Genomic DNA, 12,042 nt, shown 5'->3' on the forward strand with positions numbered 1-12,042 from the left:
TCCTCATGGTCAGCTGAATAATTCCTGGAGCAAAATGCCTATTGCTCACCCTAATGCCAAAATTAAAAGGAAAAGTTGGTGTCTAGGTTAATTGCACAACCTACCTTGGAGTCTCTGATGTGGTCCCTAACACCATGTCCATATGCAGTAAGACCTGAACAACATTCAGCTTGGACTGATGAGAGTTGAGTAACATTTGAGCCACAAACATGCCAGGCAATGACCATCTCCAACAAGGCATTACCATCCCTGAATATTCCACTATCAACATCCCAAATTTTACCATTGACAGAAACTGAACTGGACCACCAGTGTCTATAAGATCAGGTTAGAGGTTAGGAATTCTGGAGCAAGTAACTCGTCTCCTGACCTCCCAAAGCCTGTCTGCCATCTACAAGGCACACGTCAGGAGTGTGACGGAAGACTTGTCAGTTTGATATTTTGTTCATCAATGATCAAGGATCAGATCATGTGACAGATAAGGAAAATGGATTAAGTTTAACATGGTAAGCACAAAAATGTAATATTTACCAAAGGTGTTGGTATACAATCATGTCATTCAGGCATTCGTTTCTGCTTCCAGAATGACTGTGGCTTGTGTCTCTCTGTGTTGCTCCACTGACCAAAGATCTTGATGGTTGGTCTTATGTCTTCTTCTTCCCAAATATGTGTGTCAAATGTTATTAGATTTACGCCTTCCTTCTGTACCCTTTTTGGCCATTGCATATGTGACTGTCCCCTAGCCCCTTTGCTCAGTGTTGCCCTGTCAGGTAAAACTCATTCAAGCAAACTGATTGGGTTAATACTACTTCATTGTCCACCCAGAATCACAAAGTGGGCCTGCATGTTCCTCATATCTTTTTAACAGGTATTTCTGATCAACCAGAAGTACCAGTTGTTTGTCCCAAGACAACACATGAAGGTTGTAATTTCACATCTGATAATAAGTTACAGTTACATTTTAACATGCACTTTAACAAACATATTCTGAATAATTATTAATCAAGTGAAAGAATTAAGATACAATAAAAGAATTAAAACAAGGTAAACACAAGAATATTAGTGATTTTAAATTAATATTTACACCTTGTGACTTGGCCTTATTACTTTATACCCCAAATAAACTGATACATCAAACGTCTTAGCCTACTCTACATCCTCGTCCCTTGCCTGGATGAGTGTAGCTCTAATGGCACTCAAGAAGCTCCATGCCATCCAGGCCAAAGCAGCCTACTTGATTGGCATGCCATGCACCACCTTAAACATTCAATCACTCCATCACAGCGCAGCAGTGTGTACCATCTGCAAGATATACTGCAGAATTCGCAAGGCATCTTCAACAGCACTTTCCAAACCGGTGGCATCCACCACTTAGGAGGATAAAGACAGTGGATGCATGGAAATACCACCAACTGTAAGTTATCCTCCAAGCCACACACCATCCTGCTTTGGAATTATATTGACATTTCGTCAGTGTTTCTGGATCAAAATCTTGGAACATCCCCCCCCACCAACAGCACTGTGGGTGCACTTGGACTCAGTAGTTTGAAAAGGTGTCTCACCACCACCTTCTCAAGGACAACAAATGCTGGCCTACCCAGCAACGTCAACATCTTACAAACAAATACATTTATATAAGGATGATAATGCAAGGCAAAAGGAGAGGGTAAGAGGACAACAAAAGAAGGAAAAGTTGGAGAATAGCAGTGTCATCAGCAATAGATGTTGCCTGAAAAAGTAGGAGAGCAGTTATGATCTAAAATTGTTAAACCTAATGTTGCATCCGGAAGGCTGTAGAGTGCCTAATTAAAAGATGATATGCCCGTTTAGCGAGCTTCACTGGAACAACGTGGGAAGTTGAGGACAGGGAGATCAGAGTGGGAATGGGATGAAAAACTAAAATGACAAGCAAACAGAAACTTGTGGTCACCTTTTCAGACTAAACAGAAGCACTCCTTCACCAATGATGGCCATTTATCCAGCTGCCTAGGCCCTAAGCTGGGATCAAGTCCTTAAAACATTCTGTCTATCTTGTTTTCCTTCCTTTAAGACATGCCTCAAAACCTAGTTCTTTGACTAAAATTGTGGTCATCTGCTCTAATACCTCCTGAGAGGGTCCAGCACCACATTTTGTTTAAAATGCCTCTAATAAGTACCTTTACATTACATCAAAGGTGCTATATAAATATAGGTTGCTTTTGTTGGGTACGTCAGGGAATTTTCTTAATCTAATTTTGTGTCTTATCTCAGCTACCCACATTGTTAGGTTTAGAAACTTTTCGTATCCAGTAAACCCCACCCTGGAGTTAGCTGTGGGCAATAGTTACACAAAAATATTTTGTACAACAGTCTTCAGACATAGATTAAATATATACTAAATTAATCATAGTCATTTCTAACCATTTTTTGATTTGTTCTTTATCTGACACTTAGGCATTTTGCTGAACCACTAATTTAAATGCATGTTTCAGTTAATATTTAATCCTTGTACTATGAACATTGATTATTGATATAAAATGCATTCATCTGGACTTCCTACTCCTCACTGCACAAAAGCCACCTCGTGGCAATTTCATCAAAGGCTTTAGGCTAAGAGCCAACTTACAAGAATTTGTTTATAGGAACAAGCCACAGCCACTGATGCTGTCAGTAGATAAATACTACAACGAACCCTTTTTTCACCTGTTCTGAGTCCATATGTACTGAATTATTTCATTGCTTAACCATAATAAAACAATGAAAGAACAGGCCTAATAGGTTGAATTGCTTTACAAGACTCATTTTGTACCACCAAGCTAATCATTATATCATATTAGCTACATTACTGCTCTTTGTACAAGTTAACCTCATTGCACCACTGAACCTCAGACTTTAACATTGGTCTCTGATATACAAAAGGAGGCCATTTGGCTGTTTGTGTCTGTGTTGGTTCTCTGCAACAGCTAGTCTCAAGCCCACTCTTTTTAGTCAAACAGTTCACAAACACAAAATACATTACAAGTACGAGATACTTCCAAATCACAGACCAGAATACAAATCACAATGATAAATTATAAAAGTAACACCTGATATAACACAATATTAACAAAAAGCAGGCCATCTTTAATACAACAGCACAAACCAACATAGCACAATAACAAACAGCTAGTGTGCATTGGGAGTTATCCACAACCAGCCTTCCAAGGTTGCAAACAATTCACAATGACTGTAAACCAGCAAGTTATAATATAAACACAGTACTGACAGCTAACACGCCATCCTTTAACCAATAACAAACAATTCCCTTTGTATAAGAATGGGATTTGTTGTTAGTTATCTACAACTTTCCAGGACTTTCCCCTGCTCGTCCCACTCCCTGCTTATTATATATTTAAATGGCTGCAGATTGCTTTAAGAGCTGATCACATGATGGTGCTGTCATTAGAGTCTTTCAGAGTCCGCTGTCAGTTTCTCTAGACAGGCAAGACCTGCTAGAATAAATCTGTTGTTATTAGTGTGAATCTATGTGTGGAAACCACAGCTTTTCTTGTTTAAAACTCATAATCCTTAACATAGTTAGGATGTCACACAAAAAGAAGACTGGCGATGAGAAAAGATCCTAAGTAGAAGACAAAATCATTGTGGGTCCTTACATTTGAATATTAGAAAGCTGGGGAGAAGCAACAATAGGATTAAGGGTTGAAGTGCCAATGAAGGAAGTCTCAAGTAAGAAAAAGCTCTCTGTGTGGTTTTATAGAGGGTTCATTTTCCAACTAAGGGAAGGATGGGATCCCAGGCAATATCTGGCATATTTGAAAAGACTGGATGCTTTACTGAACAGCTGGGGACATTTAACAAAACTACATCAAGTCAATGGTCTCTAAGGTAAAGTACTGAGAAGAAAGTAAAAAGAAATATATTGAGCGGTCATGAGTGACTAGTGCCTGCAATGTGAGAGAATTAGAATCCATGGGCATTTTCAATGAAGAAAATGGATCATGGCTCTCCTATGCAGTGTGTTTCCAGTATTTGGTATAAGCATATAAAATTGCAATGGAGTTGCTTGTATCAGCTTTTCTCAGTACATTAGGATGTAAGACTTCAAATTTGCTCCAGAACTTGGTTCATCCAGCAAAGCCAGGAACCATAACTTACAAAGACTTGACAAAAATCCTTGAAGACCATTACTCTCCAAAGCCACTGATTATTAGGGAATGATTAGGTTCCACCGAAGGAATCAAGTGGAAGTTGAAAGCATTGTTCAGCTGTTGGTAACCTTGACATTGAGAGTTTGGTGGGTCATTAGAAGGTACTCTTTGAGATTGTTTAATTTATGGTCTCCAAAATGAAGCTATCCAAAAAAGATTGTTTACCAAACATGCTTTGACTTTAAAGACAGCAGTAGAAATTGCAGTGGTGATGGAAATGGCTACCAAAGAGGCTTCACAATTTGGTGCAGGAATGATGACCCACAAGTTGGAAATTGCCCATAAGAAGTCAAAACAGCAACAAGCTTACAGGCCCTTCCAACATCTTGGCTACGATACTGAAGACTTCTGCTCCCAAATTAGTTGCACCCCTGGCCAAGCTGTTTCAGTACATTTATACATTGACATCCACCCAACAATTTGTAAAATTGCCCAGCTACAACCTGTCTAAAATAGCAACACAAATCCAATCCAGACAATTACCTCCCCCTCAGACTACTCTCAATCATAAGCAAAGTGATGGAAGGTGTTGTCAACAATGCTATCAAGTAGCATTTACTCAGCAATAACTTATTTATCAATGCACAGTTTGGGTTCCAGCAGGGCCACTTGACTCCAGACCTTTGGCTGGGTTTTGTGAGGGAGGGGGGGAACATATTCCCTGTAACCCCCCCAGTGAGCTGCCAAGTAATTGGATTGGCCAGCAGTTCTGTAGTTATAGCGGCAGCAGGATTCTGTATGGACCACAGATAGTTTGGGGGGCTCAATTTTAGAGGCTGTGGGGATGACAGGAGACTTAAAATGGGGCTATGATCATGGGGGGGTGGGGTGTGGTGCCTTGGGGAGCACAAGCATCCCTGAAGGAGGTACCCCCCTTTTCCTACCCACAGCGATCCATGAAATGAAAGCTGGACTGAATGCCTTGCCTCCATCTCCTCCTGCTGAGCCCTTTGATTTATTATTGTCACACGTATTAACATACAGTGAAAAGTATTGTTTCTGGTCCACTATACAGATAAAACATACCATTCGTAAAGAAGTGAGAGAGTGTAGAATGTAGTGTTACAGTTATAGCTAGGGTGTAGAGAAAGATCAACTTAATGCAAGGTAAGTCTATTCAAAAGTCTGACAGCAACAGGGAAGAAGCTGTTCTTGAGTTGGTTGGTATGTGACCTCAGACTTTTGTATCTTTTTCCTGAAGGGAGATGGTGGAAGAGAGAATGTCTGAGGTGCGTGGGATCCTTAATTATGCTGGCTGCTTGTCAAGACAGCAGGAAGTGTAGACAGAATCAATGGATGGGAGGCTAGTTTGCATGGTGGATTGGGCTTCATTCATGACCTTTTGTAGTCTTGGGCAGAGCAGGAGTCATACCAAGCTGTGATACAAACCAGAAAGAATGCTTTCTATGGTACATCTGTAAAAGTTGGTGAGAGTTGTAGCTGACATGCAAAATTTCCTTTCTTCTGAGAAAGTAAGAGTTGGTGGGCTTTCTTAACTATAGTGTCGGCATGGAGGGACCAGGACAGATTGTTGGTGATCTGGACACCTAAAAACTTGAAGCTCTTGACCTTTTCTACTTCATCCCCATTCATGTAGACAGGATCATGTTCTCCTTTATGCTTCCTGAAGTCCATGACAATCTCTTCCATTTTGTTGACATTGATGGAGAGATTATTGTTGCCACACCAGTTCACCAGATTCTCTATCTCTTTCCTGTACTCTGACTTGTCATTGTTTGAGATCTGACCTGTTATGATGGTGTCATCAGCAAACTTGAAAATTGAATTGGAGGGGTATTTGACCACACAGTCATAGGTGTACAAGGAGTATAATAGGGGGCTGAGAACACAGCCTTGTGGGGCACTGGTGTTGAGGATGATCGTGGAGGAGATGTTGTTGCCTGTCCTTACTGATTGTGGTCTGTGAATTAGGAAGTTCAGGATACACTGGCAGGGGTCAGTAAAATCTAGCCCCTTGGGCAAGATGAGTAACTTTATTTTGTGAAAAGAAAACCTGAAATCCTAGTTATTTACTAAAAGAATTAAGCCACAAGATTCCATGGTTTAAACAAAAGAATTCTAACTATATAATAGTATCTTAGCTAGTGCATTATACTTAAAAATCCAGAATCAATGTAAGTTAAACATAAATTGTAATTGCTCAAACTATAAGTTACACTATAAGTTACATATTAAATGACAGGTATAGTTAGGACAGATCTTACAAATTGACTTGGTAATCCATTGATCTGTCACAAAGCCCTTCGGATCTCTACCTTCCTCATGAGGAATTTCAGCTCCCTTTTTTTGTAGGATTTCACTTGATTCTCAGCTGACTACAGTGCACAACCAATCAAATTGCATGTGCACAAGCTTCACCAAAAATGACACACATCTACAGAATCTCCTCAACTCTGCTTATGGTGGTCTAGATCCACAAATGATATCTTTAAGTGTGGAAGTATCCACAGCATCTACATCTTTGCATCTCAGTTTCTGGATCTAGCCTCCATCTTTTTTAATCTACCTGTACTGCACCACTGAATGCTCTAAAACTGAGCTTTGAGAGTTCTGTGTGTCCTTTTATATGTTTCAACCAGGTTCAGTCACTCCAGAGGTTTGGTTTCCAATCTGTTTTGGTCTTTGTTTTCTTTGAGACTTTAAAGGTTAGCTTCCTTTTTCCGTTTCCCTTTTTAATAAGGGTCTAAGCAAAGAAAAAGTTTTCAAACCATGGATCCTAACACCACCTCATTACAGATTTGGTCCAAACAGTGAATGACCATCCTTGACTTTGAGGCAGCATTTGACCAAGCACAGTATCAAGGAGCTCAGGCAAAATTGGAGTCAATGGGAAAAAGAAAGACTTTCCACTGGCTGGAGTCATACGTAGCACAAGGAACATGAGAAACAGTAAGAGTACACCTTACGCACGTCAACTCTGCTCTGCCATTCAATCGCATCAGAGATGAACATCAGTTTCAACTCCACTTTTCCACTACTCCCCATATCTCTTGATTCCCTGAGAAACTAAAAATCAGTCTTAAATATACTTAACTATGAACACAATCTTCTGAAATAGAGAACTCAGGAATTTGCATCCATTTGAATGAAGAAATTTCTCCCTATCTCAGGTTAAGATGAAGATGTTTGTGATTGTTCGAGGCTTATCATTTCAGCCTCCAGGGCACTGCTGCAGGAGTTTCTCAGGGTAGTTATCCTAGACCCAACCATCTTCAGCTGCTTCATCAATTACTTTGTCCTCAACATAAGGTCAAAAGCAGAAATGTTTGCTGATGAAGTAGTTGAGGCAGGAACACTGACAACATTTAAAAGGCATTTGGACAGACACATAAGAACATAAGAAATAGGAGCAGGAGTAGGCCAACTGGCCCTTCGAGCCTGCCCCGCCATTCAATAAGATCATGGCTGATCTGTCGTGGCTCAGTTCCACATTCCCGCCCTCTCCCCATAACCCTTAATCCCCTCTCTTATCAAAAACCCATCAACCCTCTTCTTAAAAATATTTAGCGAGGCAGCTTCCACCACTTCAACAGGCAGAGAATTCCGGAGATTCACCACCCTTTGAGTGAAGAAGTTCCTCCTCAACTCCATTCTAAACCGCCCCCCCTTTATCTTGAGGCTGTGCCCCCTAGTCCTACTGTCCTTTCTAAGCGGGAAGAGTCTCTCCACCTCTATCCTATCCATCCCATTCATCATCTTATACGTCTCAATGAGATCTCCCCTCATTCTTCTAAACTCTAACGAGTACAAGCCTAGTTTATTCAGCCTCTCCTCATAGTTCAACCCCCTCAACTCCAGCATCAGCCTAGTAAACCTCCTCTGCACTCCCTCCAAGGCCAAAATATCCTTGCGTAAGTACGGCGCCCAAAACTGCACACAGTCCTCCAGCTGCGGCCTCACCAATGCCCTATACAGCCGCAGAAAGACCTCCCTACTTTTATATTCAATCCCCCTCGTTATGAAGGTCAGCATCCCATTTGCCTTCCTGACCACCTGCTGCACCTGCAAGCTGGGTTTTTGCGACTCATGCACAAGGACCCCGAGGTCCCTCTGCACCGTCGCCTGCTGCAGTTTTTCTCCACGTAAGTAATAATCCTTCTTACCATTATTCCTACCAAAGTGGACCACCTCGCACTTGCCAACATTAAATTCCATTTGCCAGTTCCTGGCCCATTCGCCCAGCCTATCTAGATCCTTCTGCAGACTCTCCACACCATCCGCACAATTTGCCTTTCCACCAATCTTGGTGTCATCAGCAAATTTCGACACCATACACTCGGTTCCCTCCTCCAGATCATCGATATAAATGGTAAGTAGCTGAGGCCCCAGCACCGACCCCTGAGGCACTCCACTAGTCACCAACCGCCAATCCGAATAGCACCCATTGACCCCCACTCTCTGCCTCCTATTTGACAACCAGTCCTCTATCCACGCTAACACCCTACCCCCAACTCCATGTCCCCGACCTTCTGCAATAACCTCTTGTGAGGTACCTTGTCAAACGCCTTCTGAAAATCAAGAAAGACCACATCCACCAGCTCTCCTCTATCCACCGCCCAAGACACATCCTCATAGAACTCAAGTAAATTTGTCAGACACGACTTCCCCTTAACGAAACCGTGCTGCGTCTGCTCTATCAAGCAATTCCCCTCAAGATGCCTCGCTATTTCCTCCTTGATGACGGATTCTAACATTTTACCTACAACAGACGTTAAACTAACCGGCCTATAATTCCCCGCCTTTTGCCTGGCACCCTTCTTAAACAACGGCGTAACATTAGCCGCTTTCCAATCTTCCGGCACTTCCCCGGAATCCAGCGACGTCTGGAAAATAATCACCAAGGCATCCACTATCACCTCCGCCATTTCTTTCAGAACCCTCGGATGCATTCCATCTGGTCCTGGGGACTTGTCCACATAGATAGAACATAGAACATTACAGCGCAGAACAGGCCCTTCGGCCCACGATGTTGTGCCGACCAGTTAAAAAGCAATGACCCTTTAACCTAAACCAAACCCTTTCCATCCATAAACCTATCCACGGATCTCTTAAACGCCCCCAAACTAGGCGCATTTACAACTGCAGGCAGGGCATTCCAATCCCTCACCACCCTCTGGGTAAAGAACCTACCCCTGACATCCGTCCTATAACTACCACCCCTTAATTTAAAGCTATGCCCCCTCGTGCTAGCTTTCTCCATCCGAGGAAAAAGGCTATCACTGTCCACCCTATCTAAGCCTCTAATCATCTTATATGTTTCAATAAGGTCCCCTCGTAGCCGCCTTCTTTCTAACAAAAACAACCTCAAATCCCTCAGTCTCTCCTCATAGGACCTCCCCTCCATACCAGGCAACATCCTGGTAAACCTCCTCTGCACCCTCTCCAAAGCCTCCACATCCTTCCTATAATGTGGGGACCAGAACTGCACACAATACTCCAAGTGCGGCCGCACCAGGGTTTTGTACAGTTGCAACATGACGCTGCGGCTCCTAAATTCAATCATAAGAACATAAGAACATAAGAAATAGGAGCAGGAGTAGGCCATCTGGCCCTTCGAGCCTGCCCCGCCATTCAATAAGATCATGGCTGATCTGTCGTGGCTCAGTTCCACTTTCCCGCCCTCTCCCCATAACCCTTAATCCCCTCTCTTATCAAAAACCCATCAACCCGCTTCTTAAAAATATTTAGCGAGGCAGCCTCCACCACTTCAACGGGCAGAGAATTCCAGAGATTCACCACCCTTTGAGTGAAGAAGTTCCTCCTCAACTCCGTTCTAAACCGCCCCCCCTTTATCTTGAGGCTGTGCCCCCTAGTCCTACTGTCTTTTTTGAGCGGGAAGAGTCTTTCCACCTCTATCCTATCCATCCCATTCATCATCTTATACGTCTCAATGAGATCTCCCCTCATTCTTCTAAACTCTAACGAGTACAAGCCTAGTTTATTCAGCCTCTCCTCATAGCTCAACCCCCTCAACTCCGGTATCAGCCTAGTAAACCTCCTCTGCACTCCCTCCAAGGCCAAAATATCCTTGCGCAGGTGCGGCGCCCAAAACTGCACACAGTACTCCAGTTGCGGCCTCACCAATGCCCTATACCAATCCCTCTACCAATAAACGCCAAGACACCGTATGCCTTCCTAACAACCCTATCTACTTGATTCCCAACTTCCAGGGATCTATGTACACATACACCTAGATCCCTCTGTTCATCCACACTAGATAGGAAAGATTTAGAGGGATATGGCCAAATGCAGACAAATGGGGTTACCTTAGATGGACTTTTTGGTCGGCATGGAGCAGGTTGGGCTGAAGAGCCTGTCTCCGTGCCCCAGAATCTGTGATTGCTCATAGTTCTGTACCATATGAGACACCTCAGATACTGAAACAATCAGTGCAGCAGAACCTGGGCAACCCTCAGGCTTAGTGGAAAGTAACATTCAAATCACAAAAGTTCAAGCAATTACCATCAGCACAAGAGGGAACCTAACTACTTCCCTTTGAAATGCTGTTACCTTTACTGAAACTGCCACCACCCTGGAGGTTACCATTGACCATAAACTTAACTGGACCACCCACATAAATACTGTGGCTACAAGAGAGTCCTATACTGGTGTTTAGGGAAAATGAAGAAGTAATCTTGTTGAACATACACCTTTATGAAGGGACTTGACATGGTAGACACAGAAAAGCTGCTTTCTCTAGCTAGGGAATTTACAGAGGCAGCAAGATGCATTGCAGCAACTCACCAAGGCTCATTCAACACCTTCCAAACCCACAACCGTCACCATCCAGAAACACCAGACTATCTGGTGCATGGGAAACACATCTGCAAATTTCCCTCCATGTCACATGTCCTCCTGACATGATGAAGTAGTACATTGCTGTTCCTTCATTGTTGCAGGGTCAAAATCCCTCCTAACAGCACCAGGGGTGTACCTGCACCAGATGAACTGCAGCGGTTCAAAAAAGATCACTACCACCTTTTCAAGACAGAAGCGGAGTCAGGCAAAGTTACAGCAGTGGAAATGAATTGTCTGTGTGATTGCTCAGATATGTGCGCTCACCTAGGGGGGAGGGGTGTTAAATATGATACCAAGGTTATAAACAGTCTGGTTTAGCTCCATAATTGCCAGGAACAGTGATGAAATGGGTAGCTAGAGAGCTGAGTTTAGAGTAAGGAACAATGACAATGATTTTGATCTTCTCAATTGGAGGAAATTTCAGCTCACCTAGAGCTAGAGGTCAGATAAGCCTACTGATATTTAAGCAGCAGTTCAGGAGCTGAGGGAGGTGGTGGTGAGATAGAGTTGGATATCATCAACGTATATCCAAAAACTAATGCTTTGTTAGGAGGCCAGGAATTTATCCAAGGGGGATACTGAGGTAATGGTGTGGGAATGGGAAGTTAAGTCATTGCAGATGATTTTCTGCTTACAATTAGATAAGTAACAATGGAACAGTGAGTGCCTGATCAGATAGAACTATTACAATATCAGCTAACATGGGAGCTAGGAATAGGATCGAGGTTGTGTGTCTCATGGATGAACTTTGAGAGGAGAAACAAGAAAAATTAGTGAAGGTTGTGAACTCGGAGTTGGGGGGGCAGGCTGGGGGTGGGCAGAGAGATGCTTGGAGGATGTTAGGCCCAATGGACAAGGAAAAATAAGGAAAGCAGCCAAGACAACTGACCACGTGGTCTCAATCTTAGTGATAAACAAATCCATGAGCTTTTTGCATTTGCTGTTGGATATGAAGGGACAAGAGACAGGGGAGAATGGTTTCAGAATATGTTTTGCAGTCAAGAAAAAATGGAGGTTATCTTTTCATTCCAGGTTG

This window comes from Carcharhinus amblyrhynchos, chromosome 3, assembly GCF_965287045.1.
Source record: "Carcharhinus amblyrhynchos chromosome 3, sCarAmb.v2.hapA, whole genome shotgun sequence".
NCBI lineage: Eukaryota > Metazoa > Chordata > Chondrichthyes > Carcharhiniformes > Carcharhinidae > Carcharhinus > Carcharhinus amblyrhynchos.